This window comes from Podarcis pityusensis (assembly GCF_964106645.2).
Source record: "Podarcis pityusensis genome assembly, chromosome: 4".
NCBI classification, from domain to species: domain Eukaryota; kingdom Metazoa; phylum Chordata; class Lepidosauria; order Squamata; family Lacertidae; genus Podarcis; species Podarcis pityusensis.
The window spans coordinates 45,811,358-45,834,191 of record NC_138027.1 but is presented as its reverse complement, the minus strand read 5'-3'; the positions used below and the strand labels follow the sequence as shown (position 1 = coordinate 45,834,191).

At 39.0% G+C, this 22,834-nt stretch overlaps 1 protein-coding gene and 1 long non-coding RNA gene across 3 annotated transcripts in view; one reads left to right on the top strand and one right to left on the bottom strand.

The window, feature by feature from the left end:
* The window catches only part of LOC308476416 (uncharacterized protein), a 177,035-nt gene that overhangs the window by 105,052 nt on the left and 49,149 nt on the right, over window positions 1–22,834 (bottom strand). For both annotated transcript variants that reach the window (XR_013985863.1, XM_081003993.1), the window contains exon 3: window positions 7,832–7,915. The gene's annotated coding sequence lies outside the window, so the exon portion shown is untranslated. The remainder of the gene's footprint in view (window positions 1–7,831; window positions 7,916–22,834) is intronic.
* Window positions 1–22,834, top strand: part of LOC308476428 — a 39,784-nt gene that overhangs the window by 13,229 nt on the left and 3,721 nt on the right. The window lies entirely within an intron of this gene.

Genomic DNA, 22,834 nt, shown 5'->3' with positions numbered 1-22,834 from the left:
GTGGAAATAGTGGATAAGATGTTTCCTTATGTCAGCTTTCAGAATCTACCACTAGATCTTATCAACTTCTTTTCTAAGCTTAAGCATTTGATTAGGCTGCTATAAGCATATGGTTTTAATAGTACTATGGTTCTGACCCTGATCATGATAACCAGCTGAACTATTATGATAGCCTTTCATTTAAAGAAGTGTACCGCACTGTGGTCTAAACCACAGAGCCTCTTGGGCTTGCCGATCAGAAGGTCGGCGGTTCGAACCCCCGCGACGGGGTGAGCTCCCGTTGCTCGGTCCCTGCTCCTGCCAACCTAGCAGTTCAAAAGCATGTCAAAGTGCAAGTAGATAAATAGGTACCGCTCCAGTGGGAAGGCAAACGGCGTTTCCATGCACTGCTCTGGTTCACCAGAAGCGGCTTAGTAATGCTGGCCACATGACCCGGAAGCTGTCTGCGGACAAACGCCGGCTCCCTCAGCCAGTAAAGCGCGATGAGCGTCGCAACTGCAGAGTCGTCCACGACTGAACTTAATGGTCCTTTACCTTTACCAATAAATTATTATTATTTAAATATTATTATTGAGATTTTTTTACAATATATTACAGATAGCATTAACAATAGGCACATCACTTTCAAAGTGTGGGAAAAGAAAAGATACTTTATCCACCACACACACACAGCAAAAAACATGTCATTCAAGAAGCAAAAGGAAAAATGTCCCTCCAGGAAGAGGAGGTCATTGCTAGTGGTCTACGATACTGACCACCCACAGAAGCAAATCAATGGGGCCAGACATTAACAAATGCATCTGAATGTGGGATCACCTCTAGCTTTCCTGCACTCCTATATTAACTTTTCATCTAAGTCTAATTGCCGTAGTCTATTATACCAGCTTCAAAGAGAAACGTGTTAAGGACCCTTCTAGCTTGGTGCCACTTCCACGTGTGCTGCCTTGAATTATTCTTTAAAAATGCTTTCCAAATGCATAGGCAGAGTAAGGCAGGTGCCTCAGGAAGCAATTACTGGGAGGTGTGGAGTGGTGCCCCTAAATTAGCCTGCTGTTCTCTGTTGCAACAATGGACACCAGCAGTATTCATATAAGGTTCAGCTTCTAGTTTTGTCTACTTAATGTATATGAATGGAATGAAGAAGAACACCATCTTGTCTTTTGCCTCAGGCAGCAAAATGTCTTGAGCCGGCCCTGTGCATAGGACAACCAGATTTCTTTAAGCTTCAGTGTCATTTGCAGCTTTATGTGTGTGGTAAATCCTAGGTCAAATAAAAAACGCCACTGAATTCAATGTGACTAGTATTTTACACTTGGGATACAGTCCCATGGACACTGAGTAGGGAGGGTATTTCACTGGACACAGTGGCAGTTACTTCTGAGGAAACATGCATAGGATTGCACTGCTGGAGCCTGTGATTCACCTTAACTGAGCTCAACTTTGTTCTTTGTGCATATGCAGCTGGAAAATAATAAAACAAGCTTTTAAAAGTCCTAGCTTTAATTTTTTTCATTCATCTTGATATACTGAATTACAAGAAGGAGGGTGTCTTTCAAGATAATCACATTCTGAAGTGCATTAGAAAATATTTCATGTGTCTCAGCTGACATGATTTATAGAACTATTGGATTTATAGCCTTCTGCTACTGTTTTATTTGCAAGATTTGTGGACAATGAAGGAAACAATTCTTCCTTTATAGAAAGAATTATACATGTAGGGAAAGGGTAAAAGTTGAAATGTCCTGGGAATATTGATACTTACATTTATGATATAATTAAAGAATACTAAAAATTGCTCAACAGAGTTAACTGATGAGGTCAAGAATAATAAATTAGATACTGATCTTAATAATACCTCCTCCTTTGTTTTCCTTTCCGCAGCAAGTTGACAGGCTTTGCAAGCCATAATAAATTTGAGTGCTTAAAGCTTCCTCAACAGCCATCACATCCTGATGTAACGCATAGCTTTTGTTTTCTTGTATGCATGGTTTATCCTTCTTTATGCCCCGTTGTTGTTTTAGAAATACAATCTAAACTTATTTAATTATATATTTTACATTGCACCTTCCAAATGTAAAAATGTAAAAAAGTTCCTCAGCTTTAGGGGGGGAAATAAGGAAAGGAAACAATAGTTTTAGTGGTATGCTCACAGCTCTGTGTTGAATTCAAGCACAGTGATTTAACTGTGTTGTTTTTCCTTAAGTGCAGTTCATCCTCCCCATCCCTCTCTTCTCTTGGAATATGGGAAAACTTTGGCTGCCTATGTTTAGATTCTTGACAGGATCCTGTATATACAAATTAAGCCCCCAGGATAGCCAATGTGGTACTCTCTAGATGTTGTCAGACTACAGCTCCCATCAGCACCAGTCAACGTGGCCAATGATGAGGGATGGTTGAAGGTTACTGACAGTGACATGGGAGCAGGCTTGGTATTATTACCAAAGTGGCAAGCAAAGAGGTCATTAGGATGCAGTTCTCATGCCACTGCACCAAAGTGTGAATTGCCCCTGTACTTAAAAGTTTACTGAAGTCAAGGCCCTCAGATTGAGGACGAAAGGTAAAAGGTAAAGGTAAAGAACTTGGGGACCGTTAAGTCCAGTCAAAGGTGACAATGAGATGAGACGCTCATCTCGCTATTCAGGCTGAGGGAGCCAGTGTTTGTCCACATACAGCTTTCCGGGTCATGTGGCCAGCATGACTAAACCGCTTTTGGCACAATGGGACACCATGATGAGTGCCAGAGCATACGGAAACATCGTTTACCTTCCCACCGGAGTGGTACCTATTTATCTACTTGCACTGGCATGCTTTCGAACTGCTAGGTTGGCAGAAGCTGGGACAGAGCAATGGAGAGCTCACCCCGTCGCGCGGATTTGAACTGCTGACCTTCTGATCGGCAAGCCCAAGAGGCTCAGTGGTTTAGACCACAGCGCCACCCACGTCCCTTTTGGGAATGAAAACCTGTATTCCAGAATGCAATGTGATACCTTCATAGGAATACACTGCTACAGCCATTGGAAAGGGCAAGGGAATAAAATACCAATAGTTCATAGTGCATAACAGTTAGAACCATAAGATGTTTTACCACTCACTTCAACAGAATGCAGCCACAGACGGTTGCCTTCATCCTTTGAAAGATGTTCAAATAAAATGTATGTACTGAGTGCTATATCAATAATGAAAAAATACAAAACATAGCATTATGTCAGCAATCCAAGGACATTATATTGGAATTCTAATAAAATACTCTATACAAGGCTGTAAAACTGCACATCTTTGTATTTTCTGCGACCCACTCAAAAAGCCTTTCAAGTGAGATGGTGAAAGGTGGTTTGTGTACTAAAGGCCTGATCTGTTTATGCAAGTGCAAATCTAAAGAGTTCTGAAATAGGGGTCTTCAGTTCAGTGATACAATGAACATAATTGTTGTTTGTAACAATAGAGTTTTGTATTGGAAAACACCAGTTATCCAACAGATGTTGTCTTCATTTTTAGCTTTACAGCTGCTTCACAATCCTTTTGTGCAAGGATAAGAACAGGTGGGAGACCCAGCTGGACAGCATCATCTTCTTACACTGCAGCGTCAGTAATAAAAAAAAGAGCTGAGCCAACAAGTTCACCTTTTAAAAACATTTATAGAGACAATAGCACTCCTCCTTTCTTTTGCTTTCAAAAGAAAACACACTTTTTAATGAGTTGGACAAAGCCCACTTCCTCCAGAGTCCCAGTTGTCCTCAGAGCCTTATGGCAACTGTCCTCTCTGTGTGGTTTTAAGCCAGATTAAGCACTTACAGTAAAGATTCATTTAATATACATATTTCCCAAAAAGGAAAATGGAAAATGGAAAATGCCAACCACTATTAATGTAATAGTGCATTAATCGTTCACAAAGGGATTGGAAAGTATCGGTAAATAACTCAGAGCATGGGCTGCTTTATGACAAATTATTTTGTTCCCTACAACTATATACACTGTATATGATGTGTTGCTTTTGGATATCATCAGCATTCATAGCTAGGATCTTGCTATCATTCATCAGTGGAAAAGCCATAACACTGAGCCCACAATAAAGATTTCTCTGACAGTATATATTTCCTCTGGCTTCATTTCCAGTGACAACAATGTATGCTTGGCTTAGGTTACATTTCACATAAAATATCCATATCCATATTTGGGCGAGGTAGTAGTTTGATAATGTTACCGAAATGTAAATGTAAAGAAAAAGAAAAAAAATAGGAATATGCATCCACATATATATATATATGGTTGGGTTCCGACTTAACCATAATTTCAGTAGAGCCACTAAAATTAAATCAATGGGACTTGTAAGTCATGATTAATTTAAGTTCCATTTATTTCAGTGAGTGTACGCTAAGCATGACCAAGTTTAGATCAAACCCATTTACCCATTATTTTCTAAATGTAGCCAAAATAGTGTTAATTGTTACCCATGTTCTAAAACTGTAGGGATAGTGCTGCTGGCTTTATTTTGTCTGTTTAGATTATTATTATTATTATTATTATTATTATTATTATTATTTATTAATTAAATTTCAACACTGCCCTTCACCCAAAGATCACAGGGCTGATCACAATATAAAAAACACAAAAAATAGATCTCATAATAACAAACAAAAACAGTATCTCCCCGCCCACGCACAGTTTAAAGGCCATGGATTGTTTTATCAGCCAAAAGGCCTGGAAGAAGATGAATGTTTTTGTCTGGTGCCTAAAGATGTACCATGCAGGCGCCAGACCAACCTCCCTGGAGAAGGCATTCCACAAGCAGGGAGCCACTGCAGAAAAGGCCCCGTTCTCGTGTTGCCACCTTTGACAACTTCTCAGTCACGTTGTGAATCTTTGCACCAAGAAGACAGCACACCTTCTGGGACATCCTGTTACCTCTACACACTTCTGCCTCTGTCCTCCTCAGTAGGAAATTCAGAAGTCTGGGTGAAGACATGATGCCCCCAGTGCTAGACTTCTTATCAGTTATTTGGGAGGCTTAATAAGGAATCCTAGTGGTTCACACACAGCTGGGGGGAAGCATGTAATAAAAGAGTTCTGTTCATTTTCTTCCCCTCACTTTGTATAATATTCATCACCTTAGATCACACAGAACATTCAAAAACTTTTTTTAAAAAAACCACACATTGCAATGTGCATCTCATGTTTTATTTATGGTCTATTTTTATTCAAAGCTGTCCTCTTTTCCAGTGAAGACTGCTCACTTATAACAGCTTAGATATTATTATTACTTTTAAAAAAGTTCCATTTGCCTTTACTTATCCTTTGGCACTGTTATTTGGGAGAGGGGGAGCAATTGTTTTTTAATATGGTTTGTCAGGTTGCTTTTGTATTGTTTTTGCCACTTGATACCAAGTACGTCCATTTGTTGAAAGTTCATCCTTTTTTTTTTAATTCTAAATAAAACACATAACAGGAGTTTGATTTTTACAAAGCCCCTTTTTTGCTACATAGCCACATATGTAGCCACATTAGAAGCTGGGACCCCTAATCCAAACTGAATAAGAGGTTTAAAACTGAAGTGATACTTTACTGGCTTACTTCACTGACAGTATGTTTAGAAATTGCAACAATTGCTTTAGTGAGAATAATTTATTGTAATTGGAAGGCATGGGGTTTGCTTATGTCTGGAATAATGCTACTGAACATGAGTCATCTACACTTCAGAAGAATGCAAAGAGGTAAAAATCAAATTTTGTTTGACACCTGGATAAGTGCCTTAAGGCTATAAAACTGATGGCCTTTGATTGGAACGGCATCAGTAAAAACTGTTGCCGACTGCGCTGGGAAGAACAGGTTGAATATGACTATCTGAGATATTCCTAGAATATGGAAGGAATAAATAGATGTCAAAGCGCTTGACAGGTGCTTCAAAGAGATAACTGTAATTATTTCAGTCTCAAGGACACTTAACATAACAGGAAGCATTTTGGTCAATCTGTTAACACTGACAATTTATAAAGTAGTTTTCATTTTTCTTAGAGAACTCAGTGCTAAAAAACCACATAGAAATCAGGTGGCCAAGCTTCAGGCTGTTTTAAAATATTTAATTGTGAGCTGCGCAGTTTAGGACTTTGGATTTGTACAGACTGGGGGGTGGCGGGGGCTGTACTCCAGAAGAAGCCAGCACATTTCTTGCCTTAAACATTACATTCCCTTGTGCATGCATGTGAGATACAGTATATCAATAGCTGTGCAAATACTACAGACAACAGTACATGGCTTATCACTTCTAAGCTACACTCTTCTGCTCTGATATGAGCAACTAGATTTCCACTGAAGCTGTATCTACATGATGAGAATAATTAGCTGTTTTAGTCCACCTTTCCCCCTGACACTCTGCATCAGAAGCAGCTGATGCAATGAGCCTGAATCACTCTCCCAGTAATGGTCTCACTCAGCTTACAAGGACCATGCAGGGTGGTACAAGGCAGTGATGAGATTGGGACTCGAAGCCACTGTTTGAAGGCAGTGCCACAGGGTCACCTCACCATGCCAGCTGCTCCTGCTCTGGATTTGGGCTTGGTATTGTTCTGAAACAGTGGTACTCAGGTTTTTGTTATACACAAGTATAAAAATGGTTAAGAATTGGAAAACTTAGAGGCGTCTAAACTTGACCCCCCTGCATGATGCTATAATCATCAGGATCATATTTGATCCACCATATTTGATCCACCAGGCCTATGAATCCAGCTCTCGGTGTTCTCTGGGAGCCATAGCCCTCTTACTGACTAACTGTTCTCTCATTGTCCAGGCAGGTAAAGCAGAATGCTCTGCTTTGCCTCTGGCCACCTCCGATTTTTAAAAGTCTTCCAACTCAATCTTAATCAGAGTTTGCCATTCAGACAATACCAGCTGAAAGACTTGTGTGTTCAATTTCCTGCCACACATAGAGAGAAATATCTGTGTCCTCTCTACCTCCCTGCCTCATGTTTTCCTTTGCTTATGCTAAATCTTTGTTTAGCTGAAGACGTACTTCCCTTAGTGGTTGCTCACAAGCCCTTCCTTTTGTGGCTTCTCTGAAGTCTTAGTGGCAGTAGGCTCACATCACCAGTGAAATGAACACCTTGCACAAATAAGAATAGGAGTCGAGTCTTACAGGATGTGCTTCGGATGTCTAGGTGAAAACACGTGGCTTTCCCTACGCTGCTCGGAGGGCAGGAAAATGCAGCAGTTTCATTTTGAAACATTGAAATTAGACAATAAAGACTCTTGAAAAATGTACATCTGGGGAACCGTTTTCAGCATCTCATATTCACTGAGCAGCATACAGGGCATTTTCATGTTATTCCTAATTGCTTATTTTCTCCTAATGCACTTCTTTCATTTCATGTTTTTTTTAATGCATTCATGTTGTCACAAAGAAAGGCTTCCCAGTTTGTTTTGTAACTCGGTTTCTTTAAAAGTGTCCAGAGAAGACCCAGTTAAGCAAGGGTCTTCCCCTCAACATACATTTATTTATCTATTTTAAAGTATTTATATACCACTTACCATGTTCAAAAAACACAGACCCAATGGTGGCAGCTGTTGAGAAATAAGCTCTTCCAGTAGGCTAAACCGCTGGGCAGGATTAGAGAAGGGCTTTATTCTCATGAAAGCCAACAGAGAGTTCAAAAGCAATAAAAATGGTTCTTAAAAACCTTCACAGAGCCCTAGTTCCTATGTGCTTAGATCTTGGATGGGAGGAAATCTTCATACTTCCTACCATTACTGAGCAGTATTGTGAACTTCAAGCGCTCTCATCCTAGCTTCCCATAAATTCTGTTTTCTACTGAAGTCTCACAGCATCAGTGTATTTTCTTACCTTATCACAGATGTTTTTCCTGTGGGAAGGTGGGGAGGGGACAAGTTCCTCAGGTGCCATCTGTGGGTTCTGTTTTGCTGAGTCCTGCTCACTGAAACAATAGAATGTAAGAAGATTCATTACATTACATTAGATAGTGAGATTCATGATAATGTTATCTAATCAGATGTAGTAAGATTCATGAACGTTAACTAATCAGATAATGAGTAGTTTACCAAAAAAAATGATTTACTGTATATACCACCCTTTGTACAAGCCACAGGCTGTTTACAATGAGGTCAGATGAGATAAAAAGAATACATAAGATCCACAGACAACACAGACTTTAAAATACACAACTTATAATAACTCACTTAATAGTAGTTTACTAATACTAGTAGTTTACTAATAGTAGTTTACTTTAACTTTCTACACATTGATTGGTTTTTTATTTAAGACGTGGCAAAATATTTGGGTTACAATGGCTTATAGCCTATGTATTAATGTTTATATGCAAACAACATTATATAGTGTTGAATTCATAGTAGTTATTGGAGAACTCAAAAAAACCCCTTGAACTTACAATGCTTTCTCTTCTTGGCTTTCTGGGACAAAGAAGAACTGTCCAGCAGTATATAGGAAGTGGATGTAAGCTCTTGTCTTCATTTGTACAAATAAATCAAATAAATTATACAACCAAAAGGTTAACCAAATTATTTAAACATATGAGTGAAATCATTTGGGACCAATAAACCTATCTCAGTGATTAAACAAAAAATTAGAAAGTTTTTTTGAAGGTTATGTTGAGGTTTTTTATTTTGAATTTTTAATCCAAATAGGAAGAGATGGAAGCATCTCTTGTGTGTTGTACGTTTTCATATTATATTATCTAAAAGAGGTGAAAACCTTTGCAAGTTAAGCATATTGCAGCTCCAAACATTAGACAACTGGCATTGACACTACACTGTGTAAGGAATGTTACTATGCAGCAAAATGCAGGTATGTAGGTGTGCTTGTGTAGGACAATCATGGCACATCACCATTTGAAAAGTATAAAAGTCCAGAACCTTCTAGACAATCAGTTGTCTTGATTCAAAGGTAATAGTGTACTACAATACTTAGATTATACATGATAGATTTTGGAGGGAGGTGGCAGCCTTGCTGTAGGGCAGGGTTGGAAATGTGGCTCTCTAGTCTCTCTGTTGAGACTTTCAGACTCTTCATATGCCTCCCTCAATCACTGGTCCTGCTCTTTGCCTTCTTCCTGCACTTTTACATTTGTGTGAATTCTGATCATGGTTCTTGCTTGCTAGAATGGAGGGTGGGGTGTGTGTGAGAAAGAGACTTTTGTAAAGCAGGATTGTAGCCTTCTATAAGAGTCACACCATGCCACATTCATTCCTTATTGGTTGACCATGTTACCTTCTCCCCTCTTGAACAGACAGGCAGCTTGGCTTTAACTTGCCATGCTCCTTTGTTTCCCATATTCAGTCTTTGCCAAGTTGTGTCCCTTCTCCCTTCACAACATTGCAAGACATTGGAATACAGCCCTTTCCCATCTTCCCTCTCGACAAACACCCTTGACCTCTTCTGTGTACGCTACTCTCTGGTATTCTGTTATCTTACTTTGCTGCGAACATCATTTTTGCTCATCTTCTTCCTCTGTTCACATAACCCCCTGCCTTAAAGCCCTATCCTGACTTCCTGTCTGTTCCTGGATTCAACACATGCTCTTCATCTCAAAGACCTCCAGGCCTTATCTCTCCACTCTTTTATCCTAATACATCCCTGCCTGTGAACTTTGCTTTACCATCCTTCCTTGTCCAAAGCTATCCTGCCACATTTTCTCCCTTTGCTGCAAATCACTTCAAATCACTCATGAAAACCCACCTTATCCATAAAGCAGAACCCGTAACTCCCACACCCTATTAGAAACTGAATGCATAACTAAGTCTAAGCACGTCCCATTAAAACCTTCACTTTGCTCTTTTATTTAGTATCCTGCCTCTGCTTCCTGTTTGCCTTGTGTTGTTTAGCTTGTAAGTACTTCAGGATATGGAACTGTTCTCTTGTATTCTGTTGAACACCGAGCACACTCCCTGATGGTGCTACACAAATAAATGAATAGATCAATAGGACAACATCAAGCTGTACTTCCAGCCACACTACAATACTTTTTCCTTGTGGTCTTGGACATAAATTACAAAGTAATATTCTGGTTCTCTGCCACAAAATTATAGACCTAAAAATCACTAAAATTCAAGACCCAGTAAATGAAACTATTCTTTCTTGTCATCCCTTAGGACCACAATGTTATTACAAAAAAAAAAAAAAAAAAAAGGAAACAGAGATTTAGGACACAGAGTTCTATGCCTAATCTTCAAAAACTATTTATGTATTTTATAGAAAAGCAAATCACCTTAGGGTTGTCTCTCTTTGAAATGTATTTGCTAAATTTAGTCAGTGGGAAAATATGCTGGCAATATTCCATATTCTATATAACCTAGAAATATCTGATTATTTTCATTTTTTTATTGTCTAGATTCATATTCTACAAGCCATGGTTTGGATTTAGTGTAACCTTTGTAGTTATATTTCAATTTTAAAAGAAAAGGAGGTGTTTCTCAGGGCTTGATACACAGACCACTTACTGTAGTCCCTTCTATGCATCACTAACTGCCTGTTCCTGTGAGGCAGTTTCACAAATGGGGTTTTTCAGTTTTTCCTACTGCAGCTAAAGCCACGTTATAAACATAGAACTTGGTTTAAAAAAACACACTATAAAAAACACTGAAAATACTTGGGGAAACTTGGGGAAAATATCATTCCCCTACCCACAATTCCACTTGTATGGTACAGCAGAGCGAGTGTTCTTCTTTTTCTAGATAGTCATTATAATCTTTACTCTTAAGATATTAGAGAATTAGCGAAATGAGAATTAAATTCTGTGTCTTGTATTTATTCACATAGCTGGTAAAGAGCAGTCATTGGAGACGCAAGCTTCTTGTAATAGCTTCTGGCATTTTTCAGCTTTTATATGTGAGAGGAATTTTTCAATTTCCAGTCTTTGGCCTTTCTGATGAAACTGCTCACTAGGGTGCTTACTGTAGCAATTCTGTATTGTCTTTGTTTAATACAGACACCTGTCCCTTAGGAACCAAGTGGATTTCAATTGCTTATTATATACAGCCCACTGAGCAGACATCCAGTGGTGATTTTTGCTCAGCACTAGTTTCAACTTTTTTTAAAAAAATGGTAACTATATTTTTAAGAAGCAGTACCCTCCAGACCTGATTGACAATGCTATAACAGGCCAAATCTTGAGGGTATTCACAATTGAATATAGTATCTTGCTGATGACTATGGATTCCTGATCCCAAATTCCCACATACAATAATAGCATATCAATATATAGACACGTCCAACAAACTTCTAACCATTTTCCTCAGCTGAGAGAAAATAATTATTTTTCCAGTTCTGATATATTAAAAAAAATCTACAAAGTACTCCTTAAGTGAAGGTGAGACTCAGCCTATGCAATATCTTTACAACCATCTCACTAAAACAGGGAATCTCTTCCATCTACTCTTCTTCTACATTGCTTTAAGAATATAGTTCTTATCTACCTTACGGGTAACACTTTAACTTCATTAAGGCTTAATAGGCGCCTACAATACCATTGCAGGTGTGGTTTTCAAAATATTTTGACTTTCAGTAGTGTTCATCACATCAATTATGTAGGGACATTGAAGAGCCGTCTTACCTGGTTGAAAGTTACTCATCTATTAGATAAGGGAGTTGCTCATCTATTAGTTCACTGCATTTCTATGAATCTTCCTTTCTCCTTTCCCCACTACTGAGTAGGAGTCTTTATCCCACTCATTGTTATCAAAGTAGACCAATCCAAATTAGACCATAGCATAAATTACCTCACAGGATTGCTGCAAGACTAAAAATGTCAGCTAAGAAGATCAGGAGGAAGGAACTAGACAAAATAGCGGTCAACGGCAAAGGGGATTCGGATATTTAATTTGGCACATCTTACCTGAAAATCTTCTGCTATTCTATTCTATTTAATGCAACAAATAATTTTAGTAGTCGTGACCGTGGTTTTACTGTATGCCTGTGCCCGATGATTTCATGGTTATTGTCCCCCCCCCCCCCGTTTTGTTGTTTGTTTGTTGTTTGTTTGTTTTTTATTCTCCTTCTGAACGATGCCATGGCCTATGGCTAGTGCAATAAAAAGTTTAATTGGAATTGGAATTGGACTAAAAATGTCTCTCTAGGCCTCCAAGAATGATCAGGATCTGTTGGCCTCCGTCTGTCTTGGGAGACAATGGAAGGGTGCACCTTCAGGGGTAAAGTAATGCAGAGCTGTTCTGCCAACAGACCTAGTGCCTGAAACCAGCTCCCCATAAAGCATGCCCTTGGGGATCTGTCACCTTCCGTTCTGTGTGCATGACCAAGCCAAGGTAGACATCACTGAGGCAGAAGTGCAAACATGCTGCGAATGTGGGTTTGGGAGAGCACATCTTTATTTGAGATGCTGTCCTGCTATGCCCAAAATTTTCCTGTGGTGCAGAACATATGAAATACATTGAGGTGTCACTCCTGGTGGGTGTGAGTTGCCCACAACTCACTTCCATAAAGCAGCATGCTCAACCCACAAGCCTGGAAGACCTTCATCTTGGTATTGGTTGTTAGTATCACATTCTCCCATACCCTTTTGGAGAGGCGAGCCATTGCCATAGCTGCCTTGCCAATACACTTGTCCAGCTGAGCGTTGATGGAAAAGTTTATGGTTATGGTGGAGCCCAGGTAGACAAAATAGCTTACCACCTCAAGGATGTGGTCACCAATGCCAATGCAGGGAGTGTTGGCGATGTCCTGAGTCTAGATGTTGGTCTTGTGGGGCAATACAACAACAGATCCTGAAGGAAGAATGGTCCACATTGTCTATTTTACTACTGTGGGTGAACAGGAGAGAGTTGGGGGGGGGGGATAAAAAATTGCTCAGGTTTGAGAGCCAAGTGCCATTTGGAAGAACAGGGAGCAGAGGCAGGTCTGCTCTGAGCACAGCCATAATGGGTAAAAGGTTGCACAGTGGAGGAGCAACTGTAGGGAATGGAGTAGAATGGTCAGTTTGCCTCCCATCAATTTCCTCCATCTGACCCTTCCTAGCATGCTGTAAGAAGAGCCCAAAGTCCCACTGGGAACTTTGGTGCCTAAATGAGTCCTTTGGTGTAAATGTGCAATTTTAAAACGGAGTCTATAGCTAGAAATGGTTTAAGAATTGCATCACAATATAAAGAACAGTAGGATTTAAACAAACAGGCTCGCATCCACAAAAAGGAACAGGGTAGCTAATAACTGACGTTCTCTCCCCCCCCCCTTCTTTCTATAATTTAAATTTGGTCTAAATGACAAATCAATTAAACTTTCATATTTGCATTAAAGGTTGATGGAGCAGCCAGTCTGAATTACTTTTAAAGCTGCATAGAGGGCTCCCTTACATACATAAAATGAAAGCATATGGAGAAGAATTGACCTCAGGGAAAGGAGATTCCCATATGGTATAAAAGCAAGGAATTTCTTCATAGATTGAAATATGGATCATCTTTTAAAACAAATCCAAATTGCAGATGGTGAAGCTCAGACTGAAATGGAAAAGATTCCTTGTTATACCAGTGGAGCAAAGCATATGTTCCATATAAATGCTATAAATAGTAGCAACTGGATAATCCTGTGGGACGTGTCTGCATAAAGAAAGCAGCAATAGCAATAGCCAATATATATATGCGCATTTCCCCCCCCTCCCCCTGCCTATATCCATCTAGTGGCAGCACATTTTTCTGCTTATGATATGTGCTAAAATCCAATGTTTGGTTCAAAATAAAGCTAATTTGCATTGGCATAGAGACTTAACTCACTGGTGTATTATTACTGTGTAAGCAGGTGTAGAAGCAACTGCAAATAAATGCTTGCTGATGGAATCCCAGCAGGGTTTCTGATGAGTTTTCGTTTTGTTGAACCTTACCAAGGAAATTACTGCGTAAAAAGCTTTGCTATTAGTTCTTTGCCTGAAAAAATCATTTAGCTACACCTGGCCAGATTCATGGCAATTATACTAACTATGCATAGAGGCCATACCAAAAAACTCATCCACCTTTTTAAGCCATGGCCTGAAATCTGTCAGTGTAACAGTAGAAAATAACACAACTAAGCTATGAATAATAAAAAAGCAAATGCACATAAAGGGGGGAGGGAAATGGAATTTAAACTAGAATCTATGTAACTATAATGTAATGGCCAATATTTAAAGTGAGAATTGTCTACAATTGTTTATTTATTTATTTCAAATAATGTGTAGTGCTTAATCTTTTGTAATGGTTTTAAACGGCTAAAAGTATATGTAAATAGAAATGCTATGATAAAATATCTCATTAATAGCTGAAAAATGTAGGTGTGCAACACACACATGGCACTATAATTCAAATGCACAAGTTAGCTTTGAGCGATCTTAGTGAAAGAGATTCAAAATGGATACTAAAATTGTTTAGAAAATAAATCTGTCTCGTGGTAAAAAGATCCAGGGGTAATAAATCAGAACTATTATTTTGATTTCTTTTGTAGTGATGACAATGGCAATGCAACCCGTTAGCACAAAGAAAACATAAACAACAGGAGTATTCAGACTGTACTGATTTTGAATGCAAGTGTTTATCTTGACAAAAATATCCCTAAGCATAGAAGATATACTTAAAAAAGAGCGTTTATGAATTTTCCTTTACTCCATATGAGTTTGCCTTTAGAAGATCCATCCTTCTTGCTCTGATCTGCAAAGTTTTCACACCTGTTTTCATGGATTTCTACACGATCCTATGCATGCTTACTTGGAAGCAAATCCTACTAAATCCAATGGGGCTCATTGCCATGTAAGTGCACATGGGCCCTTAAGATATCAAAGCTGCATTTTTAACTGAAGCTAGAGTAATCAAAATGTAGGTATCATACACCCTTTAGTCACATGACTGCTTAGAATGTGACAGCTGCCACACGCTGCAAAGATTCTAATCTTTATAGTGTTGACATGATTTATGTACAGCACCACATCAGGCTATATTCATCTAGAAACACAACACAATTGCAAAGTATGTATCTGGGTAACCCCCATGCATTTATAAAGCAATAGGTTTCTTCCTTCTTCCTTCCTAAGATAAAAATAGCAAATACATTACAGTGGTATCTTGGGTTACCAACACCTTGGGTTACAAACACTTCGGGTCACTGACTCCGCTAACCCGGAAGTAGTACCTCGGGTATGGCTTAATTTCTAAATAAGAGCTATGGAGTCATCTTGTCTGAAAATCATACTTGGGCACTCTTACAAGGAGGCTCTTTCCCTGTCCATAGAGACTAATTGATTTGTTTTTAAAAGAGGAGATAATGGCACTCTGCACATATGGAATGGCATGCTACTCTAAATAAGTGCTGTACATTCTGGTGAAAACTGTAAGGTTAAAAATGGCAGCCCTACCAAGCAAAAATGTGGCCGGCCACCACTGCTTTCAACCCACTTTCATTCTAAAAGGCAGTGGAATGCTGAATTCTTAAAAAACAATGTAAACATTGCACCAGTCCCTAATTCAGCAGCATAGGTGGTAGCAATTTACATACATTTGATTGAAAGCAAATGTCTCTGAATAAGGCAAATGTGTATTAATAGGAACACCCCACAGAAAATGTTATTTCTGTTTTTAACCTAGATCAGGTATATGAGTTTAATTGATAGATCCAGACAATAATATGGAATTCGGTCTTTTATGCTAATGACCAATTAAGTTAATGGGGTTACTTAACAGCTACTTTGGTGCAAATGATTTGAATATTCAATGATGATAGTGGGAATAGCTCCCTAGAGAGCAAATATGAATACTAAGAGCACAATTCTATCTATAGGTTATATTCTGTCTATAGGTTATACCTTATGATCAGCATAGAACCATTGCTAAATTTCCCTTCAGAATAAAATTAGACACTAGCATAGTTTACTTATGTCCATGGTAATCTATCAGCAGTGGAATTACTTATCTACCACTGGAGAACTGCCAGTGTAATAGGAAAAATCCAGGCAGAGCTGGGGTGTGGCAGGTGAGGAATATGTTTTAATCAGAATCTTATCCGCATTCAGGGCCCTGACCTGCCCCTGATGATGGAATAGTGTTGTGCTTACAAAAGAGGTAGTGTAAGTAAAAAAAAAATCTAATGCGATCCAAGTATAAACAGCACCAGAACACTGCACATCCTACTTCCTTACATTTCTCTGTCCCCTTGTCTCTTCCTGGCAATATGCATTGTTGTGGGAAGGGCATGAACTGTTGGGAATCTGAAGTGACATACCCACATGGCAGAAGTTGTCCCCAGTTCCAGTCAGCACCCAAAGGCACCTTAAGGTCCAAAATAATTTACTACTGAAGAAGATAAGGCTTCTGTAACACAGTACTGGAGGTGATATATATACAGGTAGAGATATAGCCGTACAAAGTATTTCTGTTGCTCCAGCAATTCAAGACGTAACACAGATTCTGACTCACTTCTCAAGACTCACTGGCTGACTAATGAGCTGACATTCCTTAATCACGTATATCAGGCATAGGCAAACTCGGCCCTCCAGATGTTTTGGGACTACAACTCCCATCATCCCTAGCTAACAAGACCAGTGATCAGGGATGATGGGAGTTGTAGTCCCAAAACATCTGGAGGGCCGAGTTTGCCTATGCCTGACTTATATAGATGGCACTGGGCAGTTGCCATAGTAACTGGGTTCACTGACCTTGCACCTGTTGGCTTATCTCATACATGGGGTGATTTGTACTCATGAAGGAAATTAACCCCTTCCTCTATGTCCAATTCCTCCAACATGAACTGAGTTCTGTGAAGTCATTGTGGCATCCCTGCCATTGCCAAGGACACATTGTCTGGTAGTGTTGTGTTATCTTTTGTTCCTAACCATTATTTTGCTTTGCTACTAAGAATGCACAATATCATGATTATGTGATATTAAGTGTTCATTCTGGTACAGTTTTTGTTGACTTCATAAATCATAGGATTGGTATCTACAAAACCTTCTATATCCTTCTGTATTATCTGAATTTACATTACTATGAGATTCCGAAATACTGAGCACTTTACTTATATACATCAACTTATATGTATTAGAAACAGAATTGTGCCCATTATCAAGCATAAAAAGACCCTTAATGTTCATATATCCTTTCCAAGCAACATCTTCATTTAGGGGAGATAGGATATGATTTATTTATGAAGAGAGTTTAAAAATGCTTCTATTTAATTTCTTGCCTATATCACGGACTTGCTCCAAATCCCTCTTCTTCAAACTAAAACTCATTTTTATTCTCTCTTGCTGTAATTAGGAAGACAAGGTATATTTTAGACCTTAGAGTATTGTTTTAATTTTCCCACACAGTATTTAAACCACTTACACTGACACCTTTCAGAGTCTATTTCTCTTATTTAAAAGTCCCCTGTGGTTGTTCCTTGTCTCTCAAGTGAGCATTATCTTAGATTTACTACTATCTGTGTAACACCAGAGAAAAGGAAGATGCAGCCATACTCTGTCAGTGCCAAACAATGGCTGCCATTGTTCTTGGTCTTCCTGCGTGGGTTATTGCTGTTGTATACAGCTAAGTTAAAAATGTGCAAAGAAATAAAATTAGAGTTCTGCAATTAGTCCACCTGCAATGCCCAAAACCTTAGCTGAGTTTCCTGAGTTTCTCCAAATATGCAAATCCCAAGCTGGAAGGCTAACACCAATCAAACTGGTTCCCACTGTGTAGTTTTGAACAATTTTAAATATTCCTGTCATGTTGCATTTCACATAACACTGCCACTACTCATGAAATACATTTAGACATTTCTGAGCTGAATGTAATAGATGTGATGATGTGAAATTAGGAACTGTTTGGAACACTTGCTGCCTAGAATAACTGTTCTTGGTGATACTGGATCAGAAATATACAAATTAAATAAATTTCTCTGTGTGACTACCTGGCTCTCGCAGATCATGGTAAAGGACATAAAACATTATTTTCACCAAGATAAATTTTTTATGATGAACTATCCTGTTAGAAAAGTTGCTTGGCCTGAAAATAATCTTCATCTGTCTCTTTTTAAAATAGCTCTATTTTGCCTGTGTGGCTGTCTGCAACAAGTAATATCCCATCCACGCACTGCAATTTGCTTTTTAAATGGAAGTTGTTTGCTTTATTTATTTACAACTTCCATAAAAGACACTTAAAGGAAAGCATTTTTGCATTAAGTCATTTTCCGCCTCCAACAATATTACTTTCTTACCCATCAACATCTGGAGGACATATATCTAATAATTTCCATGCTGTTTTTTTCAAATAGTTTATTTACATAAATTCTCAAATTACAAAGTATTCCTTAACTCATGCATTAATCTTGTCAAATATCGTGTTTCATGTGCCATATTAGTATGATGCTAGGAACATCCACAGTTATCTCAGAAACCATTTCCATGCTTTGAAGAACCATCAAGGCAATGTGTTGATCCAAATGTACTACTGCATGTATTAAGAGCCTTCTATGTATTAAGGGCCTCTTCTGATGGTGGAAGGGGCATGAATCTACTAGAGGATTCTGCAAACGGAAGTCAGGGGCATGATTTTCACCACCACCACCCCACCTTACTCAGCTTTGCCCCATTATTTTTCAACCCTGCGGAGCAAATTTTTGAGGGACTCGGGGGAGCTTAGACTTCAGAGCACACCACTCACAGAACTCTGGATCCACCCCAATGTATGCAAATCCTTCTGCTGTGGTCCAAACGTGATTTCCAGTGCTATTGGTCCTCTGACCACAGGCAAGCTGCAACAGGCAGCTCAGAAGCAACACAAAATAGTAATACAGTTTGTTTCTGAAACTGGTGTAGGAATTCCCTGAGGGCAGGGGAAGGATCATAGCTCAATAGAAGAACATCTACTTTGCATGCAAAAGGTCCCAAATTAAATTCTCATCTTCTCCAAGTAGGGCTGGAAGTTTCCCCGTCTGAAACCCTGTTGAGTTGCTGTCAGTCAGTGTAGACAATACTGAGCTAGATTGTCAGTAGAAAACAGTAGAAAACAGCCTCCTATGTTCCTAAAAAAGCTGTGCATATATTTTTAGTGATAGAAAGGGAAATTAGGTTTCCCCAACATGTAGTTTTGGGCTCTGTTGGCTTTGTTGCAGGTCAAGTTATCTCATGCTATAAATGAGATGGCTTGGATAGACAGCACAGGAGAGGGAAATAATGGAGTATTTATTATCATTTTGAAGTAAAAATACAACATAGGACCGCTAAGGCATATAGCCAAATCGACCCAGAGAACAAACAGCATTCATCACACTGCACGGAAGATGTGGCCTTTCAAAAGGCATGCATTACGGGTATAATCCAGCCAAAGTTGAGCACATAGCCAAATGGTCTTTGGTCTCCTTTACAATCCATTAAGGTGATTCAGTAGATTGGGTTTTGCTTGAACTCATGTCCCGAATGGTTACCATTATTGGAGATGAGAAAATTTTCCTCAGAGCACATTGACTAAGTAACTCAATACAGCTTTTTTCCTCCTGCAGTACTTGTCGGAGCTCAGGTACATGGGTATCCCAGACTGAATTTAAGGCAGGTGACCTGTGGTGCCAGGCTTTTGGAGGTGCCTGTCAACTAGTCACTAAAGAAATGAAGTGAAGACTGAAAAACAATTCATCTTTACTTGTAATGCTGTCAACACTGACCAGTAAAGCTGCAAGGCAAGTCTTGCATTAATATAATAATGACAATGAAAATCTGTAACATCACTGCCCATTCAACAAACTGCATGTATGTATCAAATCCATATGTGAAATTTATAGGGCAGAGATAAAAAATGCATACAACATGAAAAGTGGTACAAATACACTAAAAATAAGATTCAGGTAATAAATAATATAGGCTTTCAAAGTTGAGCAAGTGGAACATGGTGCCAGAGATACTGACCTCCAAGGGCACCATTTGAGCTAGGGCCACTGTTGTGTTTTCTGGAACAACTGTTCTCCTAACACTTCTTGCAATGCAGTTCTTTGCTTGAAGTATATTGTGACATCCGTTGCATAGATTAGGAGGCTGCTGCTCTTAGCTTTGATTAAGCGGTTGCCTAACATAGCTATTTGGTAATTTTGACCATTATTATTATGTGATACGAGCCACATAACAAAAGAATTGCACAACACCCAACCACCTCAACACAATGAGCTGGACATACCATCTTTTTAATTAGTCCTGTTCTCCTAGGCACAACTGCAAAGCACACATGAAATTGCAATTTTATTTGCACACCTTTGTCTTCCAAGCCTCATATTGAACATGTTACAATATACTGTCTACTTCAAATATTAACATATCAGTACTCATGTGGCCCTCAGTAGATTGCGAAAACTAAAAATGTGGTAATCATCAAAGCGCCATGCAAAGCCATAATGTATACCATATGTTGATCCTGTATCAGCCCAGTAAATAGGCTCCCCAAGCAAAATGTTAGATGCAAAATGTTCCAGAATATAATTTGCATCAACACAAATTACAAGAGGCAATTTTCACTGAAATTATTATTTTAAAAGAAATAAAAAAGAGCAGCATGCTGCAGTTTTCCTTGACCAATCAATTCTTATTTCAAAAGGTTTTAACAAATATTTAAAATGTATGAAGGAAAACATATGGAGGAGCTTTCTGCATGAAAATGCCTCCCCTAAACTTTCTGAAGTGAATGAAACCAAACATTCATCTCGGATTCATCAAGATAAATAATAATGTAACTATAGGAAGAAACATATTTGTGAAATCTAAAATTTTGCCTTAGGTACTCCTTCAGATGCAAGATGTTGGAATCTAATACCTTCATCTGCTTGGAAGTCCACTTTAAGTCGATAGGAAAAGACAGATATGAGGATAAATAAAAGCTTTGCAGTCTACTGAGTTTCTTAGAACTATTCTTATTGATCCAGTGTTTAATGCCTAATTTTTAAAGTCTCTCCAAAGGCAAGAGGCAAAGCTTCAGTGCAAAGGATATTTATAATGGGTTGAAGGAAGTGGTAGAGCCAGAATTTGGGAACATAACAGACATTTTGTAGCCTAAAGTCTTCTATAACAATCACATTTAATGATTCTTCACAGGGTTATGTGGATATTATGGGGCTGTTTTATGAGACACAGCTGAGGTTTCCCCCCCTAAAAGATTCTCATATTACTTGGAGATGAAGACCACATGTGTATAGCTTTCCCCACCTTTTAAAACACAAAGAAGTATAAACTCATAGTAGGGCCTAGTGATGTTGTATGGTTGCCAACAGGTTGTTAATCAATGAAGAGTGGGCTAGAAATAAAGAACAACAACCACAACCATCCTTGGGAAACAAACAAACAAACCGGAGTCCAGCATTTAGAGAGTGGCACCCAGTGGTATAGAGGCCCACAAAAAATGAAATACAAAATACTGGAGATCTGGGTAATTAAAAAAAAAATTAATGCTATATTTTCTGTTTCTGTATGGTAAGTGAAATACTTTTAAAAGTAGTGTTTTGAAATAATATTATTCTATCCAGTTACAGTGGTACCTCTGTTTCCAAACGTCTCAGCTGACAAACATTTTGGTTTCCGAATGCCGTAAACCTGGAAGTAAATGGTTCAGTTTTCGAACACGCCTCAGAAGTCAAAAATGCTACGCGGCTACTATATTGAGTTTTCTGTATTGAGTTTTCGGTTTTCAAATGTTTCAGAACTCGAACAGTCTTCTGGAACGGATTACGTTCAAAAACCAAGGTGCCGGTGTACACTGCTGCTAGATCCAGTCACTAGTGCCTTTGTCTGGATTATTAAACCATTCTCTCCAATAATTGACAGATGAAGACAGGAATATGCTTCTAACAAAGGCTGAACCAAAAAACTTTTAGCTCAAAAATTGGGAAGTGGACCTAAAATGGCAGGACCGAAGTCTTGTGGGGTGTGGCAAGTGTAGCTGTAAAGTATATGGCAGTGGGGTGGGGCTGTTTGGCTGCAATGGCAGCTTCTCCCTTAATTGTTGCCCTTTCCTTCCTCTTCCTGATGACTTCTCCGTTGTTAAGGGAGCAGGGAGCTCTTCAGCTGGAGTGTCGCCTGCTTCAACTCCATCTGACCATATCAAACCATTATTTCCAAGCACAGTACTCATACCCTCCAAGTCACGTGACCCACGTGAGATCATGGAGCCTCAAAACACACATTTTGGTATGCTGCACAAGATTGTGGTACCAGAAAAAGCACTTGATCTCACACGAGCATGGTGACCCAAATGGCTGCTGTGACCCTGCCGGGGAAAACGGAATGTCCCAGTTTTTCTGGGACACTTGTGGGGTATGCAGTACTAACCATTTTGCTGACATGGGGCAAGTGGGCAGCAAGACATTCACATTGTCCCTCTTGTTGTAATTTGCTAAATGCTTGCTCTCTGCCAGCTGTCCCATTATAGTGTGTGCATGCTCGGTAATGTTCTGGGGATGTGAAGAGATTTTCCCTGTGCTAGCTACAGAATTGTTCCAGAGGAATGAACTGGAATGGACTGCCAGATTTGCTATTAGTGTATAGATGAGTGAGGTTGTTGTTTTTTAGCTATAACTTCTGAGGATGTTTATACTTGCTGATAATTTGATGAAAGGTTCCTGCCATTCTATTCTCTCTCTTGGGGTTATACTTAATAAAAGTCTAGTGCAGTCTATACTGAAATAATACGCTGTCTCAAGTATTGTTGCTTTTGTTGGTTTTTCTACATAATACAGTGTTTTATGATGGAGAGTGGAGTATTTTATGAACAGAAAGATTTCCACTAGATTTATGTCCCATTTATATGAGGCCAATAGATTGCAATAGCACGTGTAAGAACGCTGAAGCAAAAAAACAAACTGTACTTATGTCAAGGAGATGGATTTCGGTTG